Genomic DNA, 17719 nt, shown 5'->3' with positions numbered 1-17719 from the left:
TAACCAAAAAAAAAAAAAAAAAAGTGGAAGATGACTGTTTAAATTCAGTATATGATAACAAAGAGAATGTGTGGGAATTCTTTGTTTTTTGATGTCTCACCGAAGAGAAAATTTTTTGTGTTAGGCAAATGTGTTAGGTAGTGGAGGCAAACCTTGGATTATTAAATCCTCCTTTTTCAGAGTTATACATACAGAGGTTTACAAATTGGTGTTTTCTCTAAAAATCTTGTGGTTCTCTATGTTGAGGAGAGTATAGCAATTGAATCCCAAATTAGTCCTTATAAGTCTTTTCTGGGCAGAGATTAGTTAAGATGACTCTTAGCTTCCATACCTGAAGTTATATTTCTTTGTTTTTTTTGGTCCAATATTTGTTGGAGATGTGAATCTGGAAGAAGAAAAGAAGCATCTTTCTTTAAAAGGTGCTGACAATATGAGCCAAAATTAAGTTTTAATAGGTATACCCTCTGTTGGTAAACATAGGGAAGGATAAACTGCATGAATAATAAGATTCAAAGTGAAAATGTTATATCGTTTTCACCTTAGCATGAAATTCCATGAACTAAATGTAATCTGGCCTAAAGATCTATTTTGTTTGACTAATTGGATGTTTAAATAAAAACATATTAGTTGTCAACATTTAAAACCTGCAAGAATTTTGTGAAAATTTGGATTTCTGGCCTTCTTGATAAATTGGATGGTTCAACTGTAGGCCTAGATTTCTACATGTGATCTATTGGCTTGAATAGAGTAGTGGCTGCCTCTTTAAATGAGCATGTGCTCAGGTTTGTCACAAATCTGCATGACCTCTTTGATACACTTACGTTTCCTTCTAGTCTTCTGTAAGCATTTGAGTTTGCAATTCCTACGTTAAAAAATAATTGTCAGTGCAGACGAAGATGTGGGAAAATAAGAAGTTTATGAGTATAATCTAATATTATCTGTCAACACTAAAAATGTTTGGGTTTATTCTCGCAGATTTAGCAGTTTAAAATTTAAACTTTTTAAATTCAAATTTGCAGATTTAGCAGTTAACACATCTGGGTATTTATCCTATAAGAAATGACAGGTGTACAAAATGTATATTCACAGATATTCTTTTCAGCATTTATAATAGCAAAAAAAAAAAAAAAAGAATAGCTCAGAAATTTAATAGGGGACTTGTTACATGGATTATAGTTATCCATGTAGTGAAATACTGTAGAATTGTTAGGGAGAAGGTAAATTTTAGTGTAGAAGAAGATACACTGAACTGTTAACAGTGATGTCTTTGGGCAAATGGTATCACAGAGTAATATTCACTATTACTGTGTTTTAATTTTTTTTTAAATTTATTTATTGGCTCCACCGTATTTTACAGGATCTTAGTTCCCAGTCCAAGAACCAAACCCTGGCCCTCGGTAGTGAAAGTGTGGAGTCCTAAGCATTGGATCACCAGGGAATTGACCTTAATTTTTTAATTTTTTAAAAATGAGGTTCTTATGTTAAGAAATGAGATACAGATTTTTAAAAAATCTACTGGCTCTCATTTCAGCTGCCAAGTTTCTAAGGCTATTCTGCCAAATTGAGCCACCCAGGCTACAGTTTCGCATTTAGATCACAGATTTTACATTCAGAATTCTCTTATCTTGAAATTGCTCTAAGGAATGAGGATCAGTATCCTCAAGTATCAGGAACTGTCTTGAAACTCAGCAACAGGGTAAAAGCTTAGAGCAGCATTTTCAGGCTTCTGCTTTCAGCCTTGCCTTCATTCACTAATCATGGCATCAGAATTGGCCTACTTTTTATCCTGCTGTCAAAAATGTAGGGAGCCTTAAGTAAGCTTCTCATATGAGTTGTGTTGCCCTGGCGGTTGCAGGGTTATGTTGCTAAAAGTGACCCTAATGGACATGGTGTAGTGGAAAAAATACGAGAGTTTGTATCTTGGCTTTTGCCAGTCCTTGCTAGGTGATCATGGGCAACCTCTGAAGATCAGTTTCTTCATCCATAAAACAGTAATAATCCCTGTTAGGGGTTGTTTTTTTTTTTTAAATAAGTCAGATAATACAAGTGAATTGCCCAGCATTTAGCTGCTCCAGCTGTTCTTGAATGTTTCTTCACTGCTGAAATATATGAAGAATTTCTAACTTTTTAGGCTAATATTTAGTGAGCATTTACTATATGCTTATGGTTTTAAAACTTTGTCTCCTTTTTCTTTCAACTTTGTGAAGTTGTTTTCAACTTTTGTTCTCCCCATTTTATAGATAAGGAAACTGACAGTTTAACACTTTGCCAAGATCACACAGCAGTTAAGTGGCAAAACTGAAGCCAATGTGATTCCAAAGCCAATGTACTTTTTATCATTTTAAAATAGTGGTATGATTTACTTACAGTGAAATATTAAGTGCAAGATTCAAGCAGTTTTCACAAATGTATGTACCCTTGAAATTCATGTTTCATCTGGATGTAGAACACTGCCATCCCTTCAGAAAATTCCTTTAGGCTTTTTTCAGTTGATCATACTCTTTTGCCCCTAAGAAGCAGTAACTTCTGACTTCTGTCATGATAGATGAGTTTGTCTATTCTAACATGTCTTATACATGGAATCATACAACATGTGCTTTTTTGTGTCTAGTGTTTTTCAGCATAATGTTTTAGACTCATCCATATTGTTGCAGGTGTTACTAATTCTTTTTATTGCTGAGTAGTATTCAATTGTCTATATCATAGTCGATCTGTTCATCTGTTGATACCTAGTCTCTTTCTGGGTCTGGGCTACTAGGAATAAAGCAGCTATGAATATTCTTGTACATGGTTTTTGTGGATATATTTTTATTTCTCTTAAACATACCTAGGAATTGTTGGGTCTGATGGTAGCTTTATGTTAAACTTTTTATGAACTTGTCAGTTTTCCAAATTGTGTATGCATTTTGCAATTCCATTAGTATGAGTTCTGATGGTTCCACATCCTTGCATGTGTTTGGTGTTGTAAACTTTTAAATTTTAATTATTCTAGTGAGCAAAAATGATGTGTTTTTAATTTGCATTTCCCTCATGACTATGTTGGTCACTTTTTCACACCCTTATTGGCCATTCGTGTTTCCTTTTTAGAAATGTCTATTCAAAATCTTTTGATAATGTAAGAAATCATGTTCTTTGTCCTGTTATTGAGTTGTGGATATTTTTTATTATGATACAAGTCTTTCATCAAGTATATATGTTGTGAATTTTTCTCCCAATCTGTGGCTTTCTCTTTTACTTTATTAAACATGATTTTTGATTAGTAAAAGTTTTACATTTTTATGAAGTTCTGTTTATTAATTTTTTTCTTTTATAATTAATGCCTTCTGTATCCTCCCTAAGAAATCTTGGCCTAACCTGAGGTTTCTAAGGTATTATTCTGCTTTCTACTAGAAACTTTATGGTTTTAGCTTTATTCAAGTTAGTTTTTTTTTTTTTTGGTATGGTATAAGATAGGAATTAGAGTCTTTTTATATGAATATTTATGTTACAGCACTTTTTGTTGACAAGACTTTCCCATTGAGTTTTTGATATGCTTGCTGAAAAATAATTTGATCTTCTTATGTATGATCTACTTGTAGACTCTTATTTTCTTCAATAATCTATTTATAATACCACAATATTTTGAATACTATAGTTGTATAGTAAATCTTAAAATTCTCCAACTCCATTCTTCCTTTTCAGAGTTATTTTAGCTGTTTTAGCTATTCTAGGGTTTTGTTTTAATTTCCTTATACATTTTAGAATCAGTTCATCAAAAAAAATTTTTTTTAAACAAAGCCTGCTGAGATTTTCGGAGAAGGCAATGGCACCCCACTCCAGTACTCTTGCCTGGAAAATCCCATGGACGGAGGAGCCTGGTGGGCTGCAGTCCATGGGGTCGCTGAGGGTTGGACACGACTGAGCGACTTCACTTTGACTTTTCACTTTCATGCATTGGAGAAGGAAATGACAACCCACTCCAGTGTTCTTGCCTGGAGAATCCCAGGGACAGGGGAGCCTGGTAGGCTGCTGTCTCTGGGGTCACACAGAGTTGGAAACGACTGAAGTGACTTAGCAGCAGCAGCAGCTGAGATTTTGGATTTCATTGATCGTATCAATTTGGAGAGACTTGTCATTTTAGAATTGAATCTTCTAGTCTGTTAATTCAGTATATTTTCCCACTTACTCAGAACTTTATTTTTTCTCAGTGATGTTTTAAAAGATTAGCGTTGAGATCTTGTACCTCTTTCTTTAAACTTACCCTTGAGTATTATTTTTTTTAATGCTGTAGTAAATATTATTTTAAAGTTTTATTTTCCATTTGTGTTGCTAGTGTATAGAAGTGCATTGATTTTTGTATATTGAGATTGTTATCATACAACATTGTTAAATTTGTTTACTACTTCTAATAACTTTAAAAATAAATTCTTTGAGACTTTTTATGTGTGTGACTATGAATAAAGACAGTTTTACTTCTTTTTTGATGTTCATGACTTTTATTTTTCTTATAGCATTGGCTAAGATTTGCAGTCCAATAGTAGATAAAAATGTTGAGAATGACCTTCTTGTCTTGTTTTTGATCTTTGGGGAAAAGAGTTCAGTGTTTCACCATCACGTATGATGTTAGCTATAGTGTTTTGTTTCTTTTTAATTGTGGTGAAACATACAGACAAAATATTTATTATCTTAACATTTTTTTTCTTTTTTATTGAAGGAATATTGCTTTACAGAATTTTGTTGTTTTCTGTCAACCGTTTTTTAAATGTACAGTTTAGCGTCATTTCTGCACTCATGATGGTTAATGTTATGCAACCGTCATCACCACCACCCATACACAGGTCTCTTTTTATCTTGCAAAAATGAACCTGTAACTGTTAACAGTATTTCCCCATTCTCCAGACCCTGGCATCCACTGTTCTACTTTCTGTCTCTGTGAATTGGGCTAATCTAGGTATCTCATAGGAGGAGGCAGTGGCAACCCACTCCAGTACTCTTGCCTGGAAAATCCCATGGGTGGACGAGCCTGGTAGGCTGCAGTCCATGGGGTCGCTAAGAGTCGGACATGACTGAGCGACTTCACTTTCACTTTTTCACTTTCATGCATTGGAGAAGGAAATGGCAACCCACTCCAGTGTTCTTGCCTGGAGAATCCCAGGGATGGCAGAGCCTAGTGGGCTGCCGTCTATGGGGTCGCACAGAGTCGGACACCACTGAAGCGACTTAGCAGCAGCAGGTATCTCATATAAGTGGAGTCATATTGTATTTGTCCTTTTGTGCCTGAGTTCTTTACTTAGCATACTGTTTTTATGGTTGATCCATGTTCTAGCATGTCAAAATTTCCTTCCTTTTTAAGACTGACTGATCTCCATTGTTCGTTATATACCACATTTGTCTATCCATACATCTATTGATGGATCCTTGGGTTACTTGTACCTCCTAGCTATTGTGAATATTATGAATAATGCTTCTATGAATATTGAGTGTACAAGTAGCTCTTCAAGTCTGTATTTTCAGTTCTTTTAGGTATATAGCCTAAAAGATAGTATTATAATTCTATTTTTACTTTTTTGAGGAAGCACCGTATTGGCTTTTTTCCACAGTGGCTCTACCATGTAAAGTGCCACGGGTTCTAATTTTTCTGCATCCTCCTATTTTCTGTGTTTTTTTAATAGTATCACAGATACGTTATGGGTGTGAGTATCTCATTGTGGTTTTGATTTGCATTTGTTGTTTTGTTTTACTAGTTCCACAAGTTCTTTAAATATTGTAGATTATCCCTAATCAAGTATATTATTTGCAGATGTTTTTCTTCCAATTTATGGATTGACTTTTCACTGTTGATTGTGTTCTTTCATATACAGAAGATTTTAAATTTTGATGTACAGTTTACTTATTTTTTCTTTTGTTGTCTGTGTCATAGCCAAGAAATCATTGCCCAGTCCAATGCCAGGAATCTTTGCCCTTTGTTTTCCTCTAAAAGTTTTATACATTTTGGTCTTTGATCTGTTTTGAGTTAGTTTTTGTATAATATGGTAATGTTCATAGTAATTCTTTTGCATGTAAATACTCAATTTTTCCATCACTGCTGAAAAGTTTGTCCTTTCCTCATTGAATGGTCTTGGCAACCTTGTTGAAAGTCATTGAACATATATGTGAGAGCTTATTTCAGGGCTTTCTATTCTGTTTCTTTTGTCTATGTGTCTGTCTTTATTCCACATTGTTTTGAGTACAGTAGCTTTATAGTAAGTTTTGAAATCTGGAAATTACACATTTTTTGAGATGCCCTTTATAAGCTTGAGGAAATTCCTTTGTATTCCTAGTTCTCAAAAGGTTTTTAGCACAAATGCTGTCAAATTTTTCAAATACTGCTTCTGCATCTGTTTAGATACTTAGTCTGTTCATATGGTGAATTATACTGATTGATTTTTGAAAATGGAGCCAGCCTTGCAGTACTGGGATAAACCTCTTATGGTCATGATGTATTCTCATTTTTTTATCTTTATTTAACTCATTGTTTTGAACACGGTCGCTTTTATTTGTGTGAATTTATACTAGTTTTTTGTGTAAGCTTAAACCAACTGGTTTTGGTGTAGGCACTCTTCTTCAGATTTGAAGTCTCCACCTAGTGGTCCCTTCTGCAAGCCCAGTGGTGAGAACCTGGCATAATACATTGGCATTTATTCCCACTTTGTCCGCTAGGTGGCAACAGGTCCTAACTGAAGAGCCAAGAGCAAGGAACGAGACTGAAAAATGGAAAACAATGCTTGTAGAACTCGTAGTTAAATGGAACAGAAAACCAAGATTTTCTTTAAAGTAATACTACTAGTCCTCAAGATCTGAGAGAAGGAATGAACCTTTAGCTCATTCCAAGAAACTACTTGGAGTGGAAACTCTTTAATTAGTATCATGGGAATCCATTTTGCTGCCTGACTTCCATTGCTTCTAAAACTTCAAAATCTTAGCTTATTCAATAACTATACAGTTGCTTTTTTTTTTTTTTTTTTTTGTAATATTGGGAGACGAAGAGGAATGTGATAGAGCTGACTATTAATGCAAAGGGATCTGAGTTTGGGGAGTCAGAGTAAGAAGGATGTGCTCCTATATGCAAGAGCTGACAATCTACTTCCATGGAGGCTGCAAGAAGAGGTGTTATTAGCTCCCTGCCATCCCTTGGGTCTAAGACGTCTTTCCTAGGGTATGAAAAGACTTTTTTTTGAATGTTACAGTTGAAGGTGTGGGTTTTCCTTATAAAAATGGAACTTGGGAGAACAGAAATTTTCCTGGACAAGGATTTGTTTAAGGTAGTAGTGAAAGAACAAGGTCACTTAAAGGGATTTAAGATTCTAAGAAGCTCATAGGTAGAATTATCAGGCTGTGAAAATTAAAAGGTAATACGTGGAGTGAGTTTCTAATGCTCCCTGAAGTAGTTAAGAAGAGAAGAGATTTGAGACGACAACTAGGCTGAAAGCAATCTGACCTATTGTAGCGTGCTTGATAATGGCCATGATGCCAGCTTTTTTGACCTCAGTGACTTAGTTAGCTTATGAACACAGTTGACTTAGGCATGACCCCATTATCTACCTAACCTTTCTATTCCTGCTTTCCAGTTGAAAATAATTCGTTGACCATGAACTATTACATACAAATAAATTTGGAGGGAAGATGATAAGTGTGCATTAGCGGTTGAGGTATGGTTCACATTTGAAATGGCATATACATGTCAAAGTCTAATTATAGTACTAGAAAATTTTAGAGTAAGGATACAGTTGATGTACTACCTAGCATACACAACATGTGTCAAACTAACTTGAAAATGAGGATGCTCAATGAACTGTAATGAAGATTGAAAAGTTAGAATAACAGTAATTGGAAACTACCACATTCCCTTAACAGTGATAATGGGGTTCAGAGAACTGCAAGATTTCCAAGTGATTTTATGTTTGTGTTTGCAGTAGGACCTTTGAAACATTGTCACCCATTTTGTGGCATCCAGGCTTATTCAGTTCAGTTCAGTTCAGTTGCTCAGTTGTGTCTTACTCTTTGCGAACCCATGAATTGCAGCACACCAGGCCTCCTTGTCCATCATCAATTCCCGGAGTTCACTCAAACTCACGTCCATTGAGTCGGTGATGCCATCCAGCCATCTCATCCTCTGTCGTCCCCTTCTCCTGCCCGCAATCCCTCCCAGTATCAGAGTCTTTTCCAATGAATCAGTTCATCACATGAGATGGCCAAAGTACTGGAGTTTCAGCTTTAGCATCATTCCTTCCAAAGAACACCCAGGACTGATCTCCTTTAAAATGGACTGGTTGGATCTCCTTGCAGTCCAAGGGACTCTCAAGAGTCTTCTCCAACACCACAGTTCAAAAGCATCAATTCTTCAGCGCTCAGCTTTCTTCACAATCCAACTCTCACATCCATACATGACTACTGGTGTTGACTAGACGGACCTTTGTTAGCAAAGTAATGTCTCTGCTTTTGAATATGCTATCTAGGTTGGTCATAACTTTCCTTCCAAGGAGTAAGCGTCTTTTAATTTCATGGCTGCAGTCACCATCTGCAGTGATTTTGCAGCCCCCCAAAATAGTCTGACACTGTTTCCACTGTTTCCCTATCTATTTGCCATGAAGTGATGGGACCAGATGCCATGATCTTCGTTTTCTGAATGTTGAGCTTGAAACCAACTTTTTCACTCCTCTTCACTTTTATCAAGAGGCTTTTTAGTTCCTCTTCACTTTCTGTCATAAGGGTGGTGTCATCTGCATATATGAGGTTATTGATATTTCTCTGGGCAATCTTGATTCCAGCTTGTGCTTCTTCCAGCCCAGTGTTTCTCATGATGTATTCTGCATAGCAGTTAAATAAGCAGAGTGACAATATACAGCCTTGATGTACTCCTTTTCCTATTTGGAACCAGTCTGTTGTTCCATGTCCAGTTCTAACTGTTGCTTCTTGACCTGCATACAGATTTCTCAAGAGGCAGGTCAGGTGGTCTGGTATTCCCATCTCTTTCAGAATTTTCCATAGTTGATTGTGATCCACACAGTCAAAGGCTTTGGCATAGTCAATAAAGCAGAAATAGATGTTTTTCTGTAACTCTCTTGCTTTTTCGGTGATCCAGCGAATGTTGGCAATTTGATCTCTGGTTCGTCTGCCTTTTCTAAAACCAGCTTGAACATCTGGAAGTTCACGGTTCACGTATTACTGAAGCCTGGCTTGGAGAATTTTGAGCGTTACTTTACTAGCATGTGAGATGAGTGTAATTGTGTGGTAGTTTGAGCATTCTTTGGCATTGCCTTTCTTTGGGATTGGAATGAAAACTGACCTTTTCCAGTCCTGTGGCCATTGCTGAGTTTTCCAAATTTGCTGGCATATTGAGTCCAGCATTTTCACAGCATCATCTTTCAGGATTTGAAGTAGCTCAACTGGAATTCCATCATCTCCACTAGCTTTGTTCGTGGTGATGCTTTCTAAGGCCCACTAGACTTCACATTCCAGGATGTCTGGCTCTAGATGAGTGATCACATCATCGTGATTATCTTGGTTGTGAAGCTCTTTTTTGTACAGTTCTTCTGTGTATTCTTGCCATCTCTTCTTAATATCTTCTGCTTCTGTTAGGTCCATACCATTTCTGTCCTTTATCGAGCCCATCTTTGCATGAAATGTTCCTGTGGTATCTCTCATTTTCTTGAAGAGATCTCTAAATTAGTCTTTCTCATTCTGTTGTTTTCCTCTATTTCTTTGCATTGCTCGCTGAAGAAGGCTTTCTTATCTCTTCTTGCTATTCTTTGGAACTCTGCATTCAGCTGCTTATATCTTTCCTTTTTGGTTCTCTTCTTTTCACAGCTATTTGTAAGACCTCCCTAGACAGCCATTTCGCTTTTTTGCATTTCTTTTCCATGGGGATGGTCATGATCCCTGTCTCCTGTACAGTGTCACGAACGTCCGTCCATAGTTCATCAGGCACTTTATCAGATCTAGCCCCTTAAATCTATTTCTCACTTCCACTGTATAATCATAAGGGATTTAATTTAGGTCATACCTGAATGGTCTAGTGGTTTTCCCTACCTTCTTCAGTGTAAGTCTGAATTGGGCAGTAAGGAGTTCATGATCTGAGCCACAGTCAGCTCCTGGTCTTGTTTTTGCTGACTGTATAGAGCTTCTCCATCTCTGGCTGCAAAGAATATAATCACTCTGATTTTGGTGTTGACCATCTGGTGATGTCCATGTGTAGAGTCTTCTCTTGTGTTGTTGGAAGAGGGTGTTTGCTATGACCAGTGCATTTTCTTGGCAAAACTCTATTAGTCTTTGCCCTGCTTCATTCTGTATTCCAAGGCCAATTTGCCTGTTACTCCAGGTGTTTCTTGACTTCCTACTTTTGCATTCCAGTCCCCTATAATGAAAAGGACATCTTTTTTTGGGTGTTAGTTCTAAAAGGTCTTGTAGATCTTCATAGAACCGTTCAACTTCAGCTTCTTCAGCGTTACTGGTTGGGGCATAGACTTGGATTACTGTGATATTGAATGGTTTGCCTTGGAAACAAACAGAGATGATTCTGTTGTTTTTGAGATTGCATCCAAGTACTGCATTTTGGACTCTCTTGTTGACGATGATGGCTACTCCATTTCTTCTAAGGGATTCCTGCCTGCAGTAGTAGATACAATGGTCATCTGAGTTAAATTCACCCATTCCAGTCCATTTTAGTTCTCTTATTCCTAGAATGTGGACATTCCCTCTTGCCATCTCCTGTTTGACTACTTCCAATTTGCCTTGAATGATGAACCTAACATTCCAGGTTCCTATGCAGTATTGCTCTCTACAGCATCGGACCTTGCTTCTATCACCAGTCACATCCACAACTGGGTATTGTTTTTGCTTTGGCGCCATCCCTTCATTCTTTCTGGAGTTATTTCTCCACTGATCTCCAGTAGCATATTGGGCACCTACTGACCTGGGGAGTTCCTCTTCCAGTATCCTATCATTTTGCCTTTTCATACTGTTCATGGGGTTCTCAAGGCAAGAATACTGAAGTGGTTTGCCATTCCCTTCTCCAGTGGACCACATTCTGTCAGACCTCTCCACCATGACCCGCCCGTCTTGGGTGGCCCCACAGTGCATGGCTTAGTTTCACTGAGTTAGACCAGGCTGTGGTCCATGTGATTAGATTGACTAGTTTTCTGTGAGTATGGTTTCAGTGTGTCTGCCCTCTGATGCCCTCTCGCAACACTTACCGTCTTGCTTGGGTTTCTCTTACTTATTAGCAGAGAGGATTATCTGCCAGGCTTATTAGCAGAATGTTAAAGAATCTCTTGTTACGTTTAGTTTGTAAACACCAAATGTTGTTGACAGTCCATTAACAAGTTACTAATAGCCTTTCTTCATAAGTAGAAATAAATGGGATGTCAGTCACTCATAAGATGGATGAAAGTTGTATTAATATACCAAGAGGATTCTTTAAATTCATACCTTGAGAATCGTGGGCCTACAAGATTGAGAAGGAAGAGGAGAAGGTAGAAAACAGCCACAGGCTAGCAAGAAGAGGCCTCAGTGCTATGGCCTTTGGAGCTAGGTGTGAAATATTAAAAAATGTATGTCTTCTATGACTTGAAGCAAAATCTGTGTTTTCACTATGTGTATGCAGATGTTTATAATAGTGACTCTAATACTGTGGATAGAATTACTACTCGTGATCAGTCCTATTGACAGAATTATTTGCTACATGAGTAACAACAACTGATTTTTCTAGGAATTGTTTTTTGTATGTTGGATGGAGTAGACCTTTGTAATTGAGAAGGAAGTTAAATCCTTTATGAAATTATTTTGTGCTGAGATTTTTGTTGATTTTTTTGGTGTCTGCATTATTTAGCATCTCTGTTGTTCAGGAATGTTTCAACATAACTAAGATGCAGTAAAAGCTAAGCTCTAAATATCATTTTCATCAAAATAATCTTAATTGTGAAATTTAGTCTCTGTCTCTATCCCTTTGTTTCTCTGTCTTTTTCTCTGTGTGAGAGGTTTTATTACACAAAAACTTAAAATTAAAATGCTTTAATCCCTGTTTCCTAATAGTCATGATAATTTTGACTCTTAATCTTTCACCAAAAATATGTCACATTCTCTTAAGCTTTATTAGTTAAGTCTGCCCAGTTAGTTTCAACTTCTGACCTTTGTTTTCTCTTTTGAAATACCTTGGGTAAAAAATATCACTGAAAAAACAAGCCTCATAAGCACCATTTGTAAATTAGTGGAAATGATCCTACAAATGCAGGTGAAAGATAGCAGGGTAATTTGAAAAGCTTCAAAAATACAGTGGGACTGGAAGAAAGTTTGCAAGAAGTAGATGTTGATTGGGAGTTGATATGGCTGCTCACACGTTAGTGATGTAGTGCTGTCATGTGAAAAGAATGCTGCCCAGCAGGAATTACTCTCCATTAGTTTTCTTGACATACTTGGTGCCATTTAGATCCTAATTATTAGTGATGTGATTTTTACCTATTGTTCAGTATGCACAAGTTCAATCAAGGTATTGCAGAAAAGAGCTCCTTTAGTGGGGCTTGCTGTATGTCAGATTCTGTACTAAGCACTTTATTCTCACCTTATATAATTTCCATCACAACCTTATGTAGTAGATGGTAGTTCCCAGATGAGAAGCTAAGACTAAAAGGTTAGGACCACACTGCCTTTCATTGCCCTTTTCATCATAAGCAGAGAAAACTTTAGAGCTTAGAGAATATGATCTCATCTTAGGGGGTTGTAAAGAAACTTGGTAGAGTCAGAAAAATAAGAGTTGAACACAAAGAGCTGTATTATGGCGAAGTAACTCACTAACGTGTAAACAATTGTTGGTGTCTGGGAAATATAGACTGGTAACAAGGGAGGATAACTAGGGGTGTTGACTGGAGTAGTTAAATTGCAAGAAAGACACTTTTCTTAAGCTAGTTTAAAATGAGGATATTGGTGGAAAATACAGGGTTTCTCTTGGAGACAAAGGAGGGAGCATTCAATTGGATTTCATGAAGGAGCAAGACCAGGATTCTTTTCAAATGTCTCTGTGGAGGCTTATTTCTGTTTCTCTGGTACTTCTGTTTCACATTTCTCTTCTCCTTCAGACTGCTAACTCTTTGCTTCTGTGTCCATGATGAAAAATGGCTGCCCCTTTTCTGCCCTGACTTGACTTGTCTTTCTAGCACCCGTGCTCAACACAGGCTGACATTTGTGTTCATATCTTAAATACTCAGGAAAGAGGTTAAACCCAACTTTGAGTCCGGGTATCCGTTTACGTGGGACTATGGCCACTGACTATTCAGCAGAAATAGCAGAAATTGTAAGGAAAATATTAATAGAGCAGATGAAATTTCTGATATGATAGCTTCAGTCAGGAAACAGGTAGCATGGAGATTGTAGAAACTTCCCATTAAGTCTGGTATTAATATTTGAGGGACAGTGCAAAGAGAGGGCAAATGCAGGGGCATAGTTTATTAGGAATTTGGTAGCCCTGGGGTGAGAGAGGATGGGGATCTGGGAACTACAGTGAAAACCCAGGCATTAGGTGGTGCTTGAAGTTTGGCAAGTAGAAAAGATACTTTGAAACCACCTTGTTATTGGCTGGGTGTGTAAATATGATGGACTTAATTGCAGTGGACAGGGCTGGTTGTAGCCCTCAGTGTAACTCATTGCATACCACCTGTTTGGTACCTACCTGCTGATAAGATCTGAGGCTGTCCAGGCTCTCTTGCCTTAGCCATGATTGGCTCTGGGGCTGGTTCAGATTGTATATACACATAGATGGTACTAGTGGCTCCCACAGATACAGCTTTGATACAGAGTGAAGTGAGCCAGAAAGAAAAACACCAATACAGTATACTAACGCATATATATGGAATTTAGAAAGATGGTAATGATAACCCTGTATAGGAGACAGCAAAAGAGACACAGATGTATAGAACAGTCTTTTGGACTCTGTGGGAGAGGGAGAGGGTGGGATGATTTGGGAGAATGGCATTGAAACATGTATAATATCATATAAGAAATGAATCGCCAGTCCAGGTTCAATGCAGGATACAGGATGCTTGGGGCTGGTGCACTGGGATGACCCAGAGTGATGGTACGGGGAGGGAGGTGGGAGGGGGTTTCAGGATGGGGAGCACATGTACACCCGTGGCGGATTCATGTTGATGTATTGCAAAACCAATACAATATTGTAAAGTAATTAGCCTCCAATTAAAGTAAATTTAAATTAAAAAGAAAAAGAAAGTGGGAACTGAAGATAAGTCTTTGGTATTCAAGTTTCTGTATTGTTGCCTTTGGAATTTGAAAACCGTTCCAGTAGTCCAGAGTGACTTTCCTCCTCTGTCTTCCTCAGGAAGTTTTTCCTCCCAAGTGTATTTTGGGATTGAGTTATATTTGACCAGTTTGTTATGGCAGTTGGGTCTAATTCCAGGAAAATAGACTTGATTTCAAGCTAACTGTTTGGCTTCATCAAGATTAGGATTTTATCACTTGTGAGATTTGTGAAAACATAGGAAGAGATTCATTTCTGGCATAAGTGAGTAAAAAGGTGAACGAAACTTGTCCCCAGAAAAGCAACTATAAACCTGAATAAAACTATCAACAACAACCACCACCATAGGCTTATAACCAATTGAGAAGTAATCAGCCAACTTACCATAGGTCATGTTTATTGAATATACCTTGCAGAATATACATTGTTTTCAAGTATACATGGAGCTGTTTCTAAGAGTATCCTGGGCCATAAAATAATTCGGATAAAGTGAAGGTTAAAAAGCCCTACCTGATCATCTGAGTAGACACAGGAAAAACATTTGGCAAAATTCAATACTCAATCATGATAAAATCTCCCAACAAACTGGGAGTAGAAGGCAGCTTCCACAGCTTCAGTAGGGGCGTCTATGAAGAGCCTAAAGCTAATAATACTTAATTGGTGAAATACAAACGTCTTTCCCCTAAGATTGGGAATAAGGTAGGTAACAATGTGCTCTTACTACTTCTTTTCATCATTCGCTGGAGGTTCTAGCTAGTGCAGTAAGGTGAGGGTTAAGGAGGAATGCATCTAAATTGGAAAGGATTAAAATTGTTTTTATTCATAGATGACATAATCCTATGTTTAATCCTAAACAATTCACAAAAAAGCCCCAAAACAGAGTTAATTTAGTTTAGCAAGGTTACAGGATACCAGATCAATATACCAAAATCTGTTGTATTTTCATAACTGTCAACAATCTAAAAAATGAAAGTGAGAAAATCATTCCATTCATGATTACATCAAAAGAATAAAATACTTAAGAATAAATTTAACAAAAGAAGTATAAAATATGTACACTAAAAACTAAAATATTTCTGTGGGAAGTTTAAAAGATCTAAATAAATAAGAGAGGCTTCCCAGGTGGCACAGTGGTAAATCCGCTTGCCAATGCAGAAGTTGCAATTTGATCTCTAGGTAAGGAAGATCCCCTGGAGAAGGGAATGGCAACCTTCTCCAGTATTCTTGCCTGGAAAATCCCATGGACAAAGGAGCCAGGCAGGCTACAGTCTATGGGATCGCAAGGAATTGGACATGACTGAGCATGCAAACATAGAGTGTGGCTCTGATGGACTGTCTAGGCTGGTGACACTTAATACACAGAAAAATACCTGCATTCAGACCCAGGTTACTGGTTAATAGCCTCAGCTAGACAACTTGCAAATATGTGCTTCTGATTAACAAGTACATGAGAGTTTGGGGAATGAGGGAATCTTATCTGCTGAAAGTAGGGATAACCCATGGAGTAGTGCCATCAAAGACCAGGATGCATTGGGCGGTACTGCTGTGTGCTGTTTGCAGCACATTTTCCACTGTGTTCTCTCGGAGGCCTCACAGCAGTCCTGTGAAGGTAGGAGAGGTATATTTAGTCTCTGTAGGTACAAGTCTTAAGTATGGCTTAAGATGTGATTCACTTGTCCAAGAACACGTAACCATGGAAGAGTTGGAATTAAAATCAGATTTTCTAACTCCACACTATCCCAAACCATCTATTTCTTTTTTAACTGTACTGTTTGCCTCAACTCTTTAATGTCATCCCTCAGTATCCACAGGGAGTTGATTCCAGGACCCTCCTTGAACACTAGAATCTGAGGATGCTCAAATCCCTTCTAGAAAATGGTGTAGTATGGTTGGTCTTCCATATCTTAGATATGGAGGACCCACTGTACTGGAAAGAGAAGAAAAAGGGGTGTGTGATTTTGACTGCATGTACTTTTCAGTAGATTTAGTTAGTCTGAAGAGTAAGAGGGAAGTTGGGCTATTGTGTAAATTCAGAGGTTCTATACCAAGTATAATCTTGCTGATATCTGGTGGATACTAAAATTATACCTGTGTTGAAACTCTAGTTTGTGGCACAGATGTCTTGAAGGTACCCTGTGCTTACTTCAGGGAGCTTCCTAAGTTATAAATGTTAATTGTCAAAAGGGAACTCATTTGGCATCCATTTATTGAGTGTTTATTCCATGACAGGCCCCTTTCAAGATTTGAGATCACAAGGTCCAGTTAGATCCTATTGAGATACAGCCTCAGTAGGAGAGGAATACAGAAGCAGGCTGGAATGTGCTTTGTCATTTTCATTCTCTGAAGCTGATGTGTCTGCCCTCCCAGGTGACCACTTAAGCTGTGGACCTGGCGCCCTTTTCTACTAACCCTGCAGCTGTGCTTTCTGCAGGTACTCTTTCTTAGTAAAAATAGTCCGTCTTTTCTTCCTTTCCCACTGTGGATTCTTCCATATGCTTTTCAGCCAAACGTAGGTAGATCTTGCATCTAAAAGAAATCTGTGCTTTTTTAAAAAAAGACATTCAAGTAAATTTTATTAATTATTGAAATATTGCATATTTATTGTTAAACACTTCGAAGACATAGGTGAGTTATAAATAATAAACATAAAAATCACCTTTATTCCACAGCTTAAGAGATTTCAACTGTTAACCCTTTTCCTTCTAGCTTTTTACTTCCTATCAACCAGTGCACACTTGCACATATACACACAAGTACGAACACACACACACACATACATACACAAGATGTTAGCATTTTGTTGTGGTAGGCTCTGTGTGAAGTGTTTTATATGTATTCTTATTCCTCAAGTAGCCCTTTGAAGTAAATACTATTACCATATCTCATGTTTACATGCACGAGTGCTAAGTCTCTTCAGTCATGTCTGACGGCTCCTCAGTCCATGGGATTCTCCAGGCAAGAATACTGGAGTGGATTGCCATACCCTCCTCCAGGGGATTGTCCCAACCCAGGGATCGAACCCATGTCTCTTACATCTCCTGTATTGGCAGGCAGGTTCTTTACCACTAGTGACATCTGGGAATCTTGACCCCTGTTTACAGACGACATATATTTAAAGAGGATAAGTGACTTGTTCAGGTTCACATAGTTGATAAGTAATGGAGCTGAAGTTTTCCCTCTCATTTATCCTAAGGACTTTACCACTCCTTTCCAGAAATCTATTTTCATCCGTGACTGTCACTCTAAAATTCTACTCTCCAAGAATGTTGGTAATTTTTCAAAGTTCCTGCCTTCTTCTCCAACCTTGTCTCATGACCTCTTTTGTGTGCATCAGCCACACTTTCTGTTTCTTGAAAGCACTATGCTCCTGAACATATGCCACCTGTTCCCTCTACTCGGAATGGTCACCGTACCCAGGTAATTATATTTATCCTTCAAGTCTTAACTTACACATCATTT

The 17719-nt window shown here is 37.7% G+C and overlaps 1 protein-coding gene and 1 long non-coding RNA gene across 5 annotated transcripts in view; one reads left to right on the top strand and one right to left on the bottom strand.

Annotated features, from left to right (window-relative positions):
- NR6A1 (nuclear receptor subfamily 6 group A member 1) overlaps positions 1 to 17719 on the top strand; it is a 226530-nt gene that overhangs the window by 40544 nt on the left and 168267 nt on the right. The window lies entirely within an intron of this gene.
- LOC113901638 overlaps positions 14644 to 17719 on the bottom strand; it is a 47480-nt gene continuing 44404 nt past the window's right edge. Inside the window, exons 3-4 of one of the 3 annotated variants that reach the window (XR_003513496.1) lie at positions 16670 to 16797; positions 14644 to 15861 (exon numbers count right to left, since the gene is read on the bottom strand). This is a non-coding gene — a long non-coding RNA (uncharacterized LOC113901638). Of the gene's footprint in view, positions 15862 to 16669; positions 16803 to 17719 lie in introns of all 3 variants that reach the window. The other 2 variants (XR_003513494.1, XR_003513495.1) reach the window with 2 other exon arrangements.

Source organism: Bos indicus x Bos taurus, chromosome 11, assembly GCF_003369695.1.
Source record: "Bos indicus x Bos taurus breed Angus x Brahman F1 hybrid chromosome 11, Bos_hybrid_MaternalHap_v2.0, whole genome shotgun sequence".
Lineage (NCBI taxonomy): Eukaryota > Metazoa > Chordata > Mammalia > Artiodactyla > Bovidae > Bos > Bos indicus x Bos taurus.
This window is presented reverse-complemented; position numbering and strand designations above follow the sequence as displayed.